An 18,548-nucleotide genomic window follows, 5' to 3' on the forward strand; every position below is an offset into this window, starting at 1 on the left:
CTTCTCCTACCTGGCCGCCAAGACTTGGAACTCCCTCCCGACCCACCTCCGCCTGACCCAGGACCACCTTGCCTTCAGGAAGCAGCTCAAGACCTGGCTGTTCGAGCAGTAGCGGACCCCCCCCTCCCCTAGCGCCTTGAGACCCTCCGGATGAGTAGTGCGCTATATAAATGCTTTGATTGATTGATTGATTAGATACACAATGCCTCCAATGAAACACATTACGAACAAACAATATTGTCCTGCATAATGACATGGTCTCTCACCTCATTCTGTCTCATCTCTGAATCATTTTAAAGACCTGCTGGACTATACTGTGGATCTGACCAAGCAGGAACTTCCCTACAGACACCTCTTCAGCCCTGGCCTACGAGAGGGGTGGGGTGTATCAGGCACACTGCACACGAGCGAATAAGTAATATTGCCAAGTGTTATATTAATTTGTGATTTTTCACCTCATTTAGTCACATATCTGTCTCATTTTAAATACCATAAGGTAGGACTAAGCCTACAAGCAGCGCTGCCCTACAGACTCCTGTTGAGGGTGATTCTGCGGGAGGGGTGGGCTGCACTACCCTGAGTGTGCATGTGAGAAAAAACGATCTTGCCTTCCATAATGATGTAATCTCTCACCTCATTCAATCACATTGATCTAATTTTAAAGACTTATTTTCATTTTTGTTTTGCAGGTTACCTACGCTCCTATCATTGGAGTCAATCTCACATTTTGTTCATTATACTGTTATATTAAAGTTACGTTTCTATTTATTTATTTCCGTTTTAATAAAAGATAATAAAAAACTGAGTACATACCTCTTCTTTTTCTGACAACATTTGACTATTATTTAGTATGATAATCATCTACTTAGAGAAGATTTTAAAACCAAAAGTAGAAATGATGTTTATAACTAGAAGTGTAATACCGAGGCTAACTCTTTACCAGCTCTTTACCAGAGGCTGTAGTTGTGATTAACGGCTCCTATGGAAAAAAAATTAAAAGTTCAGCACACTTGCTGCTTGGATTAGCAATATTGTGTGCTGAACTTGTGACCTGTGTGCTCAGTTAAGTGTTCCATGAACTGTTACTATGGTAACAGGCAGTAAGCAGTTTGGGGGTAGGGTTTGAAGGTGCTGGTTGTACAGAAGCCTTTATATTTAGCCAGGATCCTCAACATGACAGAGGAAAAAGCAGACTGAGATGACAGAACACTGTGTGCATTAGGAGCAAAAGAAGTACACAACTCTTTGAATTAAGCTCAAGAGAGGGCTCGAGCCATAACCACTGGCGTTACAAAACCCCATATACAATTTGCCTACTCTGTACTCAACAATGGGCAATTCTTTATCGATCCCAGTCAGGCACTGCTGCTTCACGATTCACAGTGTGCACTTCACTAAATACATTGTGGCTATTTAAATGGAAAATGATTTTGTCGACATTCCAAAACAAAGGGGCATATTTAGCAGGACAGCGTTAAAGTTATCACTGCTTTAGCAGCAGCAAACTGCCACTAAAACGGCGATAATAGACTTCAAAATCCTTTGTTGTGTTACCGGAAGATTTTTTCTACACTGCTGTTTGCTATGGCAGAGTGGGAGCCGAGGCTCCCGCCCTGCCATAGCAAACTTGGTTTGCATTTTGAAAGACAAAACATGAAAACCTGCTCTCTCTTTTAAAATGCAAAGCAGATTGCTTTTCCCCACGGGAAGCTGCATATTAGCAAGTCCCCTTGTGCAAAAGTGATGGCGGTTTCCGAAGGACGCAGGGAGCTGGATGGGCCTGTAGGGACATTGGGACTCCACCCACGGTCCCCAACGTTGTATATAAGCGCATGGGATGTGATCCTGAGGAAGAATAAAAATTAGTAGTATGTGATAATTTCTTTTAACGTTAAAGTTAGGAGTCTGTAATGGGCATATTTACAAGGACAGCGTTAAAATGTTCTGGTGTAAACCTTGGCTTCTATTGGAATTCTCTGGAATTCTCAAAAGCCTATTATTAAGTCTATTATGGCCGTTTTAGCAGCACTTTCTTAACGCTACAGCGACAATAATTTTAACACTGTCCTTGTAAATATGCTCCCAATATCTCGAGAAATACAGCGAAAATTCATGTTTGCAAGTGAAAACCTTGTTAATATAAGACTGGGGACTTAACATATCAATTTACCTCACATATTAAACATGCTTAAGTCTAATTCAGGTGTACAAAGAAAGGGTCCCTGTGGAACAGTATACCTTTGTTTGAATTTATTTAAAGAAAATGTAAAAACTGTCGAAACACTGTAAATTAATCACTATGAGTAAACCAATATACTTGGTAAATAACAGTGCCCCAAAGAGAGGGAGTGAGATAGCGTGATGCTGTGAAGGAAAAGGACAGTGAAAGGATAGAATTTGTGACAACTTTTAAATATCGGATTTCATTCGAGATACAGTTATATTCCAGAGGCTTCAGATCCCTGAGCCAAAGTGGGGGATCATTACATATCCCATTGTACTTAGAATAGTCTACATTGACACAGGTGTATCCAGATTAATGCGGGCGTGTCAACTGAAAAGAGTGAAAAGTAGCCGTCGACGTTTCGACCCCACGCTACACTTGTAGGCGTATTTGTTGCCTTACATCGGGGTCTTCATCAGGACAGGGTAAAAACAGGGTGCACTACAATTTCTGTCACAGGGAGCACCGAAAAGTATGTTGAATCTTGACATTCCGGTCTTGTAATTTCTTAAGGCAATCTGCTCTGGAAAAACGAGAGACTAGGATCGTGTCAATTAATCACGCGCTCCCAAACGCCGTATCTAAACAACCTGTAAAATTCTACTTAATCTCGATCCCATCTATACTTTCGCCAAAGTACCTGGATGTCTCGTCAGTGGTAACCAAAGCTGTGCGTCGAGTACGATCGCACCGATCCGCCGCTTCCGCTACTCGAAGCAAGGGTCCCAACGTGCTAAATGCAGCCTCGCCGCGTCTAACGTCTGCAGGAAAGTGGTCTAATTCAGAACAGATGTTAGGATCCGGCATAAACCGCAAATAGCAAGAGTTTTGCTATCAGTCCTAACCGGCCAGGTTCAATCTGATTGCTCCAGCAAATAGACCACTAGAGGCTCCCAGATGTCCCTGGGCGAGATAAGGCAGGGAGGAGTTCTGCATAAATCAGTAGCTGGTCCTTACAATATATAAAGACTGTTAGTCAGTCCTCAAATTTGGGACACACCCTCTGCCTGCCACCCTGCACTTGGCCAATACAGCCCCGTTACTGCAAACTTACTATGTGACTTCTGTATTTCAGCAGTTTATCCAGGATCACAACCAGAGGGGGCACAAGGAGAGGGGAGCCAATAATTTTAGACAATGCAGTATTCACCTCTTGCCAGTATCCATTGACCTCACAGCTTTGCCATCCGAGATGTAGGAACCCCGCTTCCTCTTCTTGGCATCTCTCACAGCGGTCATCATTCCTAGGTTTGTACTTACAGAGCTGCATAGGTGTATAATCAGTTATATAGCGACAGCAGTGAGAGCGCTCTAGCTCTCCACTACTTAAGAATACGGTCGCTCTCCGCGCTAGCGGACGCGCTTTGCGGAAGCGCCTCGTTCAGCGCGGAGTCACGCCTGAGTCAGCCCGTCTGCGCCCGTCCGCGCTGAGGACGGGCTGCAGGACGGGCTGTCCCTCATTATTATGCCCTTCGACAATCAGACTCAGGGTGGTAGTAAGTACATCTACTCTTCCACGACATTACTGTCTTTTCGACCTTGTACCCCCATATCTTGTTCCTTGTGCATTCTGCCTTGCCATTATTTCACTTGTGCTGGTTGTGGCTTCACTACTGGTAAAATGCAGCTCTCCAAGACACAGCAGAGCGTTAAGCACTATAGGGGAAAAAGAAAGCCCACCAAGGGCCCTATCACCTCCCCGTCCCCTCTCCATTTCTGGAGCCTAAATTGTAGATCGCTCCCTAGGAACAAACTAAACATCTTCGATTTTATCACTGAGGAATCACCTGACGCTCTGTTCCTGACCGAGACTTGGATTCAGGCCAGCTCGGGTCCGGACATTGCCGCAGCCGTCCCTCCTAACTATGTTGTGCTGCATCAGGACAGACCCTTAGGTAAAGGTGGTGGAATTGCAATCATTTATAAATCTATCTATCAATGTAAACTGGAACCTCTACATCTCCCAGGTAGTGAGGCTGCACTGTTCAAATTGACGATTAATCCTCGAATGACGCTCTCCGGTCTGCTAATTTATCGGCCGCCCGGAAATGCCGCACCTTGGATTCCCTCACTTATTGATTGCTTATCAGCAACACTACTAAAATCTAATAATTTCACCATTCTTGGTGATTTAAACATTCACTTCGATGATGTCAACAACCCCCTCAATAAAGTCCTTCTTTCTGACCTTGAGGTTTTTAACCTCAAACTCTGTAACTCTGGAGCCACTCATAATGCTGGCCATCTTTTGGATCCAATCATCTCTACTCTCTCATTTGACGGTACCCACTCTGCCCGCCCGCTTGTCTGGTCTGATCACTATGCGGTTCACTTTGTACTACCACCTGCTTTATACTCTGCCAGGGTCCATGCGGATGAAATTAAATCATCGTATCGCTGGGACAAGCTCAATATAGCCGATTTTAACCTGCGTCTAACTGAGTCTATTCCATCCTCCATCAATACTGACCAGAATCTGAATGTTTCCATCTCTGATTGGCTGACAGATGCAGTATCGACTCTTGTCCCTCAATCCAGGAGCAAACATAGATCCTTGCGCCCACCAGCACCCTGGTATTCAGAGGAGCTGAAAATCCAACGCTCCAAATGCAAAGCCCTGGAGAGGAAATGGAGGGCGTCCTATTCAGCTTCCTCTAAAGTGATCTACAAAGAAGAGTTAAAACTTTATCATGCAAACTGCAAACGTGCTAAGGCCTCCTACACTGTTTCCACAATCACTTCAGTGCAAAACTGTCCCCGAACTCTTTTTGCCACAGTTAAAAAACTCACAGGAGCTGATACTGTCCCCGCACTGCCGGCTTTAGATGCCACACAATGTAATGCCATTGCAGACTTTTTTGTATCTAAGGTTGAGGGCATCCATCAATCTCTTGCTTCCCTTCCCTCTCCAACTGATTCCTCTCTACACGGTCCGTATTGTAATACCTCCACCTCCCCCACTGAGTTTATTTACAACTGGACACCATTTGACGACTCTTCTTTCCTATCCTGCTTAAAAAGCATCAGGTCTGGATCTCCGCGGGACCCAGTCCCCATGAAGATACTCAAACAACTTGACCTTGAACCACGAAGATTCCTAATGAGGCTATTAAACGTCTCGCTCACCGAATCTCGAGTGGAACAGGACTGGAAACATGCCATGGTCGTCCCCCTGCTTAAAAAATCTGGTGCTGACATCACAAATCTTGCCAACTTCAGGCCTATATCCCTGCTGCCAGCCTGTTCTAAAATCCTAGAACGCCATGTTAACACCCAGCTTAATGAGTTTGTTGAAAACATGGGATATCTCCATCCGTCCCAATCAGGCTTTCGCGCTAATTACTCCACCGAATCCGCACTCCTAGGGGTAACTGAGCGACTCCGACACGGTATCGATGGCGGTGAGACCTTTGCGCTGATTCTTCTTGACTTAAGCGCTGCTTTCGATACCGTGTCCCACTCCATCCTATTGGAGTCTCTCGGTTCCCTCGGTGTTGCTGGATCTGCGCTCGCCTGGGTGTCCTCATTTCTTAATGAGCGCACCTTTCAGGTTTTCTCAAACAAAGCTGAATCTGCGATTCATTCCTCTGCCTACGGCGTCCCCCAAGGGTCTATATTGAGCCCTCTGTTGTTCAATATTTACATCAGACCACTTGCTTCCATCGTAGAGGACGCCGGTCTGTCTATATACTCATACGCAGACGACACGCAGATTGTGTTCTCTTTGTCTAGCAGCAGGGCTCAGGACACCTCTGCCCTCAAAATCGGCCTCTCTCGCGTTGCAGCTTGGATGCAAATGCATCTGTTAAAGCTCAACGGAGACAAGACCGAGGTGATCATACTAGGCAAACAAAAAGATCTCTGGGGTCCACGATATTGGCCCAGTGACATGGGTCCTCTGCCTACCCCCGTGCCTGTTGCTCGCAACCTCGGTGTCCTAATCGACGACAAACTCTCGATGAGGCAGCAGGCAACTAAGGTCGCTGCGATCTGCTTTAACACCCTTCGCTGGTTGCAAAAGATCATATGGATGCTGCCTGAGTCCACTCGTAGAACTGTCGTACAGGCCCTTGTGATGTCCCATATCGACTATGGCAATGTGCTTTATCTAGGAGCAGATAAAGCTACAATCAATAAACTCCAGGTTGTACAGAACTCAGCCGCCCGCCTGCTGCGTAATGTCCCAAGGAGAATGTCCGCAATGCAGGCTCTACGTGACCTCCATTGGTTAAAAATCTCGGATCGAGTGGCCTTCAAAACTTTGTGCATCCTCTTCAAAATTCGCCAAGGCTCCGCTCCGGCCTACTTGCACAATCTTGCGCAGCCATATCAGCCTGGCCGCCTTTTGAGGTCATCCAACAGTGGCAATCTTGTGATTCCCAGAATCCGACTGGCAAAAATGGGAGGCCGTTCATTCGCATATCTGGGCCCCAAGATGTGGAATGCTCTCCCATTGGCGCTTAAAACAGAAACCAGTCTTCTGGCTTTCCGCAAAAAACTGAAGACCCTCCTGTTCTAGTTCCAGATTCCTCCGGTCTAGTGTCTCCCTCTTGCAATTACTTGTTTTCTGATTTCTCCTCCAGTCTATCCCTGGCGCCGGGAAACCCACTGCGGGTAGCTGCGCGCAATACAAGTTCAATAAAATAAATAAATAAAATATGTATGATATTAAAGTTTATGATTCGCAAGTGGCTTCTCACTGTGATGTCTTCAATCTGTGTACAGCAGTATGTCCATTGCTTTTCTTTCAGTGGCGTCTCCAGGTCACCATTCCATGACTCTCTAGCTCCATATTTCAGCTGTGATTTTTCCCACAGTGCAGATCGGTATATGCTGGAAACTGCGTGTGCTGGCCCTGGCCTCTTTAAACAAGGTATGTAACGTGTCTAGTGTGGGGGGTTCCTGTGGGAATTCCGGGGTATTGGCCTGGATTTCATGTTTCAGCCTTATATATAAAAACACCTCCAGTGGGATGACTAGGTCCCCAATCAATAACTCCTGTTGATCTTTGAACTTGCCCTCTTGGTACAGATCTCCCCAGACTTGGAGGTTTCTTTTATGGAGCATCTCACGTCATACAGCCTCATGGGTGACCAGAGCAATTGGGAGGTACAGGAGTGGAATGAGCGGGGAGTATGGCACAAGTTTACCTACTAATCTTTCCAGGTGCTCCCAAGTGTGATTGGTACATGTTACTGTGTGATGAGCAACTCCTTTCCCTGGGACACGTGTTCCCAAGAAGAATTTCAGGGGAGTAGGCACCATGTATCCCTGCTCGATGGCCGAATGTGGCATAAAGGGTGGTGGGTGAAGCCAGTATATCACGTAGCGAGCTTGGGCACTGAGGAAGTAGAGCTCCATGTATGGGGCCTCAAACCCTCCATAGGAAAATGGTTGTGTCATAGTCTGCCACCCCACTCTGGGCTGTTTCCCACCCCATACCAATCAGATAAGTAACGATCAGAGAGTGTGGAAGAATGGACGTACTGGATTATAGGGTATATTAGTGAAGAAATATAGCAATTTGGGTAGGAAGACCATTTTCATCAATACTACTCTGCCAGCTAAGGACAGTGGCAGCGTGATCAATCGGGCCACCCAGTTGGTGATTGATTCGACAGCAGTACCATAGTTTTCAGGGAGTGTTTCCTCTTTGTTGTTCTTGTTATTGTCACCCCTAAATATTTTATTTCAGTTTTGCACCAGCTCAGTAGGAATTCTAGGGAAAATTTCGCAGTGTTAGGTGTGAGTGGGAAGATCTGTGATTTACCCCAGTAGATCCTTATTCAGGATAAGATTCTAAATCTGATAAAATCTCGAAGGATCAGGTTGAGGCTGATATGTGTTTCTCGAAGGTAAAGGGTGATGTTGTCAGCTTATAATGCTATTAACCCGTTGAGTGCTTCGAACGTCCAACGGTCGTCGCGTGCACTACCTCGCTAGTGCTGCGCACGACCGTTGGACGTCCGAATCCCGTTAACGCAATCGAACGTCCGCACTGGGGCGGAATGTTTGCGAGCGCTTAACGGGTTAAGATCTGACTTGAGGGATATTGCATGTCATATTCTATATGCTGGAACAAGGGGCAGCCCTGTCACATACCTCTCATAATAAGAATCAGGGTAGAAAATAGACCACTGACCTGTATGATGGCCTCAGGCTGGGTGTAAAGAATCTTTATCCACACCAGAAATGGCCGGGGAAGACCCATTCTGCCCAGTATTGTGGACATAGAATCCCATTCCAGTGAATCAAAGGCCTTTGTGGCATCTAAAAAAATCCCAGCAGCCAAGATCTCCGGGTACACATCATGTAGTAGCGCAAATGTGGTTCGCAAATTAGGAGTGGTGGTCTTTCCTGGTACGAAGCCCAACTGGTCTGGGAGAACCAACTCATCCATCAGCAAAGATAACCTATTTGCAATTACCGAAGCCAGGATTATGGTGTCACAGTTAATCAGTGACAGGGGCCTATATGCCTCGCAGTTGTTGGAGTGCCAATTTCCATAGCTTCTTCAAAGACTTGCTTAAGAAAGGGGGCCAGCTGATCAATATAACATTTATTAAAAGTCTGCGGGTAGCCATCAGTCCCCATGAGCGCAAGCCCATTCTTGCTGCAAAGATTTTAATTCTCTTCTATATCAGCAGCCACGAAGTCTTACAGGAATCAATGATCCACCCAAGTACGGTGTCTTCAAAGTAAGAGGTTATATCAGGCGCAGTGCGACTGTGCTTGTGTTAGAGCCTCGTATAATACTTGGTGAAGACAGTAAGAATCTCACGTGACTCGATATGCCTGTTACCTTCCTAGTCAAGTATCTCCAGGATCTCATTAGTGTATCTAGGGGTTCCAGTCACTTCAGCGATGGCTTTTTCAGGGCGTTCACCCTCACCATAAGACCTGGCAACATGGTATTTTGATCAGAATTTAGATTCACGCTCTGCCTCGATTGAGTGCTCAGTTAGCAGCTCCTTAATCTGAGCCTTTGGCTGTGAGGTAGGTGCAGAAGCCAGGAGCTCCTCCACTTGCTTAATGTCTTTCTACAATCTGTGAAGAGTACCTCTGATAGAGCACATGATCCCTCTGCTCTTGGCCTTGCATGACCTTCGTATAGTAACCTTGAAACTCTTCCACACACAGGCTAGCGTTGAAACGCTATCTATATTGCGAGGGAAGAATTGCTAAATATACCAGCGAATCTCCTCGCAGAAGGCACTGTCTAGCAAGGTTGTGGGCTGGCTCCTTCAAGACTGAGGTGGAGATTCACCACCTGGGGGTGATAGCTTAATGAACACAGGGTAGTGATCCGAGCGAGTACGCGCTAAGCGCGACATCTCGTGGCTCCATGTGTTCATTCCTTTCGATAGCAGACAGAAGTCAATTAGAGACCAGCTGGAGTGTACACTTGAGTAAAAGGCACCCTCCGTCCATGTGGGGTGTAGGGACCTCCAAGCATCAAAACGTTGCTAATCTGCCATGATGCCTGAGAGATGTTTGGTCGCATGTGGATGCAAGGGTGAGAGAATGTGGGAGCGGTCAATGAGTGGGTCTAGTGCTATATTCAATTTCCCCCATATAATGAAGGTGGAACCTATTTCCAGAATGCGACCCCATAGCTTGTCGAAGCAGCAGGAGTCGTCAGTGTTGGGGGCATAAAGGTTTATCAATTTTACTGTGTGTCCTGCCAATCTGCCTCACATCATGCTGAATCTGCCCTGTGGGTCTTGCAAGCACCCCATTGGACAGTATCCTAAGCATGCCTTCACAAGGATCGCTGTGCCCCTAGCATACATCGAAAAAGAAGAGCAGCAGCTATGCGCTGCCCATTTCTTCCCAAAAATAGGTGATACTTTGGAATCTAGGTGCATCTCTTGTAGCATAGCCACCTGAACTTGGCGCCTATCTAGGTACCCCAGGATCTGCCTACGGTAGCGGGGATCTCTGAGTCCTCGTACGTTTCATGTCATGAAGTGAATGATGGGGATTTTATCTGTCCTGGCATAGCCATGCCTTCCATGTTGTCGCTGGGGAAGAAGGTGTTGGTGAGATCTATAGTGTTGCAGCTGTTTAAAGTTTGACATGTACATTCGCAACTGTAGAATTTTAAGGTAGTTCCATGCAGTGCCTCTGCCCACAACCATAACAACCCCGTTCCACCCCACACCCAAACCTACGGCCCAAGCCCGCAGGCAGAAAGAGTCCCAACCAGATCTCCTACTAAATGTCAAACAGAAAAAATATGCCAAAAATGCATGCCGGCACCACCAGGAGAGTACTTTCAACAATAGTGATAGAGCAGTATGAGAAAGGTGCATCTTACAGAGAACATCAAATATTAATAGCACTAACAGAAAATAAGCAACATAAAACAACAATAAATCAATACAGTGCACTATTCAGGGAAATTCCTACTGGGGAAGTGTGCTAGAGAGAATGTCAGCACACCTCCCATGAGTGAGAGTGCTCAGGAAATCATTATTGAATGGTTGGCTCATCAGTTCCAGCAATGACCCCAGAACGGGTTCTTTCAGGACTGTTACATGGCCAAATCCGTGCAGGCACGCTCATGTTCTTTAAGACTGTGTAATGAATCAAGATGCATAGTCTTACCAGTAATGCAGACAGTTTTCACCCTTAAGCTGACTATCTTTAATCCTCTTCAGGAGCTGGTGAAGATCGTCATGACCCAGGATCTCCGTCTCATGCTGTGGGCGAACATCCCTCAATACCATTTAGGAAGTCCTGTGTTTGCTGTTTGTTGTTAAATATATGTGTCTTCCCACGGTAGAGGACTCGCAACCTTGCAGGGTAAAGCATAGAGTACTGTATGTTGGATTGCTGGAGTTTCTGCTTGACCGGCAGAAACTTTTTCTGTGCTTCCTGAACTGCCATGGTGCAATCCGGGTAAATCGAGAATCTGTTTCCTTTGTGTATCAATTCTTGTTTTTCTCTGGCTAGTTTCGGCACCGTGCTGTCTTTATAGTTGAGTAAACGTGCCAGGATGGGGCGAGGTGGTGCACCTGGTTGTGGCCTGGCCGCAAGAGACTGATGAGCCCTCTCCACTGTCAGAACTTTGGAGAAAGACTCTGCCCCAAAGAGCTCCAGCAGCATCTGCTCCACCTAGTCTTCCATGCAGCCTGCGGCGGTAGATTCCGGGACCCCCACTATACGCACATTGTTCCTGCGTGAGCGCACCTCCAGGTCCTCGTTCTTGGCAGCAATAATTTTTCATAATTTTTCGAATTCTTAAGTTGCTCACAATTCATGTTGTCTTCAAGAGTAGATATGCGCTTCTATGTTTCGGTTATGGGGCCATCATGTTTTTCCAACCTTTTGTGTGATGAAGTCCAGTCGCATATTCATGGTGTCCATTTTGGATTCAATGGAGGTGAGGCTCTGGCACATCGTAAGGTGTAGTGCCTTGATGTCATAGTCCTGGGAGGGAGTTGAGGCCAGGCCCTCCTCTTCCCGGTGTGAATCAGCATCTTCAGCGGCATTGATCGTGTTCTTCCGAGCTGGGAATTGTAGCTTGGCCTGCTTGCTCTCGGTGCGGCCCACGGTGTGTCATGTGTCTAACGATCGTTATTTGCCCTCCAGGAAGACTGGAATGAATTTGGCAAGTCTGCCTACCTCTCAGGATATATGGATTCTCCTCTGCCACCAGTGCCCACCTGCACCACTACTTGCCCGCAGAGGCAGGCCCCAGGCCTCCACTAGAGTGGTTGTCAGCTTTCTGCTTTATGTTGGTGCTTCTCCTTGATGTCTGGGCCCGTATCTAGCCTCTGTAAATCAGCTCTATAGCGGAGCTCAAGCAGGGACAATATCTGTATATCCCCCAGGATCCGCAGCTCAATGGTGCCCCAGTGAGCCTTCGGCACTGCAGCCTCAGGATAAATAGACACAACAGCCCCACACAGCCTGACCTCTCTCAGCATTATCTTCTCCAGCTGTGCGGGGCCCACCGTGCCCGGTTCCCAGAAACTCCTGTTCGGGATCTTGCCACAGCTCACTCGGTTCGCTGGTGGGCGTGCGAGCAGGTTTGGGTGATCCGCAGCCTCCGCAGACCAGTGCATGGCCTTGGGGCCATCCGTCCTCCCAGCAGGACCCAGCAGTCTCTCGGGGATCTGATGAGGCACCATCACAACTCAGCCATGGCGTCAGTACGGGCTCGCCCCGGGTGATCGCGGCCTTGATCGCCGGCCCCAGTTCCAGAGAACAGCAGCCCCCGACAGCCGAGCTCCACGCCGGATAGCCCCATTCTCCTGACAGCAGCAGCAGCAGGTGTCGCCTCACACCTTGTCTGGATGACAGTGCCTGATACAGCAGGCCAGTCTAGCTCGTCCCCCACCGCCATTTTACCTCTAACACAGGATCCCGCGACAGTGTGGTACCTAGGCTGTTTTCAGTTGACTCTCTTTGCTGCATTAACTTCCCAGTAGTCCGCTTAGGGTATGCTGCTGTTTTGGGGTAGTTTTGCCACCTAAGACTGAAGGATCTTGACGGATAATGCTCCTGGGCTAACAGAGCCTCACTAGGGTCCGGCTATCTTGTTCGCCGGCTCTCTAGCACCCCTCTAATACATGGGTTTGACTTACTCAGCTGAGGAGGATTTACTTCATAATACCAAGGACGACTTCTGTTAGTAGGGGTCTTTGGGTATACAAAAGAAAACTACTCAGGCAATCCATTATATATAAACTCAAACTAGAACACTGGCGACACCATATCATATGGCTTATACTTTCCCAAGTAAAACTGTGTGTTTGTTGGACAACCATCAGAACTGTGCGAGACTGATTCCATGCACACTTTACGAATATGTTGGCTTAAGTTCTGCTAGTTCACAGTGCACCATCTGTACCTCTACCCTCACGGGCCAACAAATGGATGTGCAACCTCAGAACATGACAACCCTGACTCCCCAATTAAATTGTGGTAACCGACCTAGAACCCTTTCATTTAGTTACTTATTCATACCCAAAGACATACACAAGAAATACACAGTAAGGTATTTCAATATTTATTAAAGCATTGTGATTCTTGAGTGAAATACTTCTGCTGCAATAATCAATAGAAGGAAACAGAAAAATGTGTAGCATTACGAAAATGGTGGTGAAAAAGATGAACTGCTCAACAATTTTGCTTATTACAGAGACAATATGCATACAAGTACTGTAATATATTGTACTCCTATCTAGCACATCTTAACCTATCATGTCTAGGGTGAGGGAATCTGCCAAGTCTCTTTAAGGTGATCTAACTCCCCATTACCTGTGGGTAAGTGTCATCAAGCCTTCCGTGATGGAAGAATGCTGGACAGCATTCTTCACAAGAAGTAAACAGAAATCAGCAGAGATGGAATACTAGCATGGATCGACCTCTAAGTGCCAGCGAAATGCTCCTCTGTCTGAACAAAACCTTTGATGTCATATATATAATAACATCACCCATATTACCATGCCGAAGCCCCAGTCAGGCTGCTATTGTCTATTTTCTTGCGATAGCTCTGTCGCTGAGTGGCCAAAATAAATACCAACATCTTGCATGATGAACTTAGCCATTGCACAGAATGTTCAAGGTGTTTTGACAGGTTGCCATGAAGTGGTAGTGTAAGCAAAACTGAGTTTGAAGAATATTATCCGGCAAGTACACACACATGAATATGTATCAAATGTCAGCATATTTAGGGAGAGAAGGCAACTTAAGAACATGAGCCTGTAAAATGGCATTTCTTAAGCGTTCCTAGTGTAACTACATGACAAGGCAAGTATTTCTCCTATTTACTTGGCACCACACACCCTTGCAAATGAGGGAGTGCCCTCTTTTGATATCCAGTATCACAAGTGCAAAGAAAACGAGCACAGACATCTGTTATTTCCACACCGTAGCCAAACAAGAAGGTGTCTGTACTTTGAAAAGCAGTGGTAATTTCTTTTTTTGTTTGGCTTATGTTTTTAAATTGACAAAACAATAAATCATAACATGAACCCTTATTTCATATATTCAACAACATAGTAGGTTGTGTACACTATATCAAAATACAAAGAAATAAAAAATGTCAAAATTAATAAATCACAAAAAAAAGGAAATGCATGGAGTCATATTATAGTAGATAAGAAGAAAGAAAGTTAGAATCAGAAAAAGGTAAGTAAACAGAAGAAGGCGGAAAGAAGAAGGTAAGAAGGATATCAAGTACATTTTGAGACAAAATTATAACATTGTAAGAGATAATAACAAAATATTCCATTAAAATCTGATTGAAATATAACATGAATATTAACTCATTATATAGATGACATTAATCAAAAAGTTTGTCTTGTGAAGACATAGTAGCTTTAATAACACTGTGAGAAAATAATTGCTACTTGATAATCACAGTTTATCACGTTTAAATGCTAACTGTAAGGAGTGCAGATTAAATCTGTCCATTCTGTGGTTATGACCTACTAAATTCCACCAACAGCTACTAGAAATATTTTCTTTGGATTTCCAGTTAGAAGTAATGACCTGTAAAGCAATTGCTATTAAGAGGTCTATAAGTTTTCCTATCAAAATCATATGAAAGTACTCCTCCCAAAAATATTTTAACTAAAGAAAAAAGTGAAGAGACATTGGTAATAATTTCAGCCTTTTGCCAAACATGAATACAAAATTCAAAAACAACAGACCATAGAAAAAACATTTGCAAGTATAGACCTGCATGTGCATCACGATGCCAACAAGTTGAATGAGTTTAGTTTAAAAAACAAAATCTGGAGTGTAAAATAAATTATAGGAAAAATGTTTTTTTTTTAGTAGCGGAGCAAGCTGTAGAATGCAGTTTGGCCCAGACTGTATCCACCTAAACAATGATCAAGTACAATGCAACTCCAATTCCGACCAAGCTTCATTAGGAAACTTAAGTCTGCCTATATTTGGTGGCCATAGCAATTTGTGTATGACAGCAACTTTTGAGAGCACATTTTTAAAAACAGGACTATTTGGTACATGATTAGCCGCAAGGCTGGAAGAGTTGAGTGACCCAAGTGCAATGTGGAGGAGACCTTTGAGCTCATTATATTGTGTAAACATATTATTTGAGAGATTGTATGTGCTGGATAGTTCCGAAAAAGAAACAATAGTGTTATCCTTTAACCCTGTGTGTGCTCGTGACAGAACCGTTCCATCACGAGCCTTGGGTGGGCTGTGCTGGTGACGGAACGGTTCCTTCACGGCCTGCTCGCCGCGCCTGCGCAGCGGAAATTCCACGCATGTGCTGGACGTTCTATTAGGCCCCCCTCCCCCTTAGCACTGCGGCAGAATAGCCACCGCAGTGAAGGGGTTAATAAACATGAAATTGTGAAAATACCCCTATTTGTCGACTTTTTCGACAATATGGTTTTAACAGTTTTTCTTAACCAGTTTATTATGCCAGATTAGACTGCTAACAAACTGAACAAAATTTGATACATTGAAAAGCATAAATGGTCTCAATAAGGAACAAGAGGGTGATATAGTAGATCAAAATGTATGGGATTAGACATAAAAAGAATGAGAAAAAGGGAAACCAAAGCCAACTCTAGATAGAACCATAACTTGCCAATGTTGCAGACAGGATCCACTAAATGATGTGAAATGGTCATGAGTTGATACTCCTCCTTATTAATTAAGATATTGGGATAGTCAAAAAGAAACCATTACGTCTTTTTTTGAGAAAGTTTGTTTTGTTTATTTTTAATAAATATTCTTTGAATGATCCACCACAGAAGTTACATCCTTATCTCTGTATGATGATATTTTGCGATCATATTGGTGAGTGCTAACAGCCAAAATGTGTTTCGCCCACAGGCTCTGGCAGACCAGGGCTTTTTCAAGTCTGAAAAAGATATTAATGAGGCAGTGTTAGGCAATGTTATTTCGGGATCTCAGTGTAACCAGGTACCCCCAATAACAAGTGCAAAGAAAATCAGTGATATGTTTAAAAAACCAACGCAGTGATCGTGCTCATAAATTATGAAAAATAATTGAAATAATAAGAAAAAGAGAGAGAATAAAAATCCAAAAAGCTAGGTGAAGATACGACAAACAGCTATATCTGCACTTTGTATCCCGCAGATAAAAATGTAAAATTGTAAATTGATACTTGTATAGCGCACTACTCACCCGCAAGGGTCTCAAGGCGCTTGTACGAATACCGCTGTGGAACCCATCCTGGCTTTCCCTGTGAGGCATCCACTGCGGGGCACCCCCAAGGTGGAGGCCAGGCATCCTTAGCGTTGTGTGGGCCGTTCTGGAGATTAAGCAAGCTATTGCCCAGAGTTGCAGAGTGGGACTCTATGATTGGAATAGGCACAGAGGCGAGAATTATCAGGTCCGAAGACCCACCGAGGAGGAGAATTGAACCCTGGTCCCGGGCTAGACCTCTGCATCAGGGTCTGCCGCTCTAACCATTGAGCTACATTTCTCCACTGATAGAAATGTTGAGATTAGAAGCGAGGGCATTCATTGTTATAGTTAGTCTTTGTGCTTGATTTCGCTGTTGTTTTTTCCCTGGTGACGTTTCAAATTCATTAATGCATGCTGGCAGGGACAGTGAGATGTCATGGCAATACATGAAGTAAAGTCATATCATGCAGTTCAGTAAGTGTGATATTAGCGCACCAGTGATTATTATGCGTAGTAATATTTAGACATTTCATTTTTTTTAAAAACAACATTTGTTGATCAATTCGGCATCGTCAAATATGCATCATTCCTTTATACAAATGTACCTTGCATTTTAAAATAGTAGCGCATCACAGGTCTTTTTTTATCAAGGTTTAAGTTTGGTAGGTCTTCACATTTTCAAATTGTATGAACATCTAGAAAAAGAAACAAGGAGAAAGAGCACAATAGGGCAGGGTCAGTTCAGTGAGAGATCCCATTCCCAAGGTTATACACATGTAGTCAAGGAGGAGGGAAGGAGCAAGATGTTTAGAGGAAATGCTATGTAAGCGGCATATTCTATATCACTATCAGGAATCAATGTTGACAAAATGATGTAGCTTTTAAGTGTTGTCAACGTTAATCGTACGTTCAAAGAGAAGGGATTCTTTTGAGCGACATCATGTAAGAGATTATACAACAATGTGCATTATAGCCAGATAATTCAAAATGCCACTGCCAGACTCTTAGGTAATATTTCCAGCCCCATGAGTGTCCGGACCTATTTGCAGAGCTTACACTGGCTGCCAGTGCCGCAAAGGATCCTTTTCAAAATGCTCACTCTGGCCCAGAAGGCCATTAATGGCCATGGCCCTGCATACCTGATGAAACGGTTCTGTCGTTACTCTCCTAACAGGCCATTGCGCTCTGCTACTCAACATCTGCTGCAGGTCCCACGATTCCAGCAATCCCGGCTGGGTGGGCAGTCGATCGCGGTCAGAGCGACGTCTGCCTGGAATGACCTTCCTTTGGGTCTCCGGTATAATCCAAACGTTGGCTCATTCAAAAAAGCTCTGAAAACTCACTTGTTTAAAATTGCATTTTAGGCTCTCCCCGTCGGCTCTATTTTCCTGCTTTCCTCTTTTTGGTCACTCCACGCCAGGATACTCCGGTAGTAGTTGAGCACGTTATAAAACATCATATAACATAACATAACATAACATAACAGCTGCTTATGGCGTGACAAGACCTGTTAGTTTTGAAAAATAAAAAGCTGGTTCCTGGGAGGATAGTGCAGCGACGCATAGCGATAGAGCAGTGTTGTAAGTCGTGGTGTGATATCCACCTAACAAAATCCCATTTCTAGATAGATATTAAGCAGAATTGGATTTGGGTGAAAATACCTAAGGAGTGTAACCATTTTGTCGCCCATAGTTTCTGAACCCCACCTTCAGTCTCTATGTGATTAACGGGGCAAGTGATATGTACAAAAAGCACTCTATATCAGCTTTCCACTTACTTGTGGTTTATGTCAGGCAGTCGTAGTCCAGGGACAATCCTGCATTAGTGCACCTTACTGGTATATCAGCATTGTGGACAGGAGCCATCTAAATGGGTTATCAGATGTGATCACGTAAAAGAGTTTGTGCCCGTAAACTTTGAGTGGATGTTTCTAATAAAGATTTTACCGGTCGTCTATATAAATAGACACTTAATGACCTGAATTGCAGATCTTATGATTTATGCATTGGCAGAAAGTCATAACACATCCTAGGATGGGTTTAGATAATCTACGGTCATGCTTCCCAAAATTAGAACGTTATTCGGAGAGCAATCGTAAAACGGGCGCCATTTTTGAATGAATGTTCTTTTAAAATGGATTGTACCAGTAATCTGTATAATGAGACACTTTTTAACATGA

The sequence above is a fragment of the Lissotriton vulgaris genome, chromosome 10 (genome assembly GCF_964263255.1).
Source record: "Lissotriton vulgaris chromosome 10, aLisVul1.2, whole genome shotgun sequence".
Taxonomy (NCBI): domain Eukaryota; kingdom Metazoa; phylum Chordata; class Amphibia; order Caudata; family Salamandridae; genus Lissotriton; species Lissotriton vulgaris.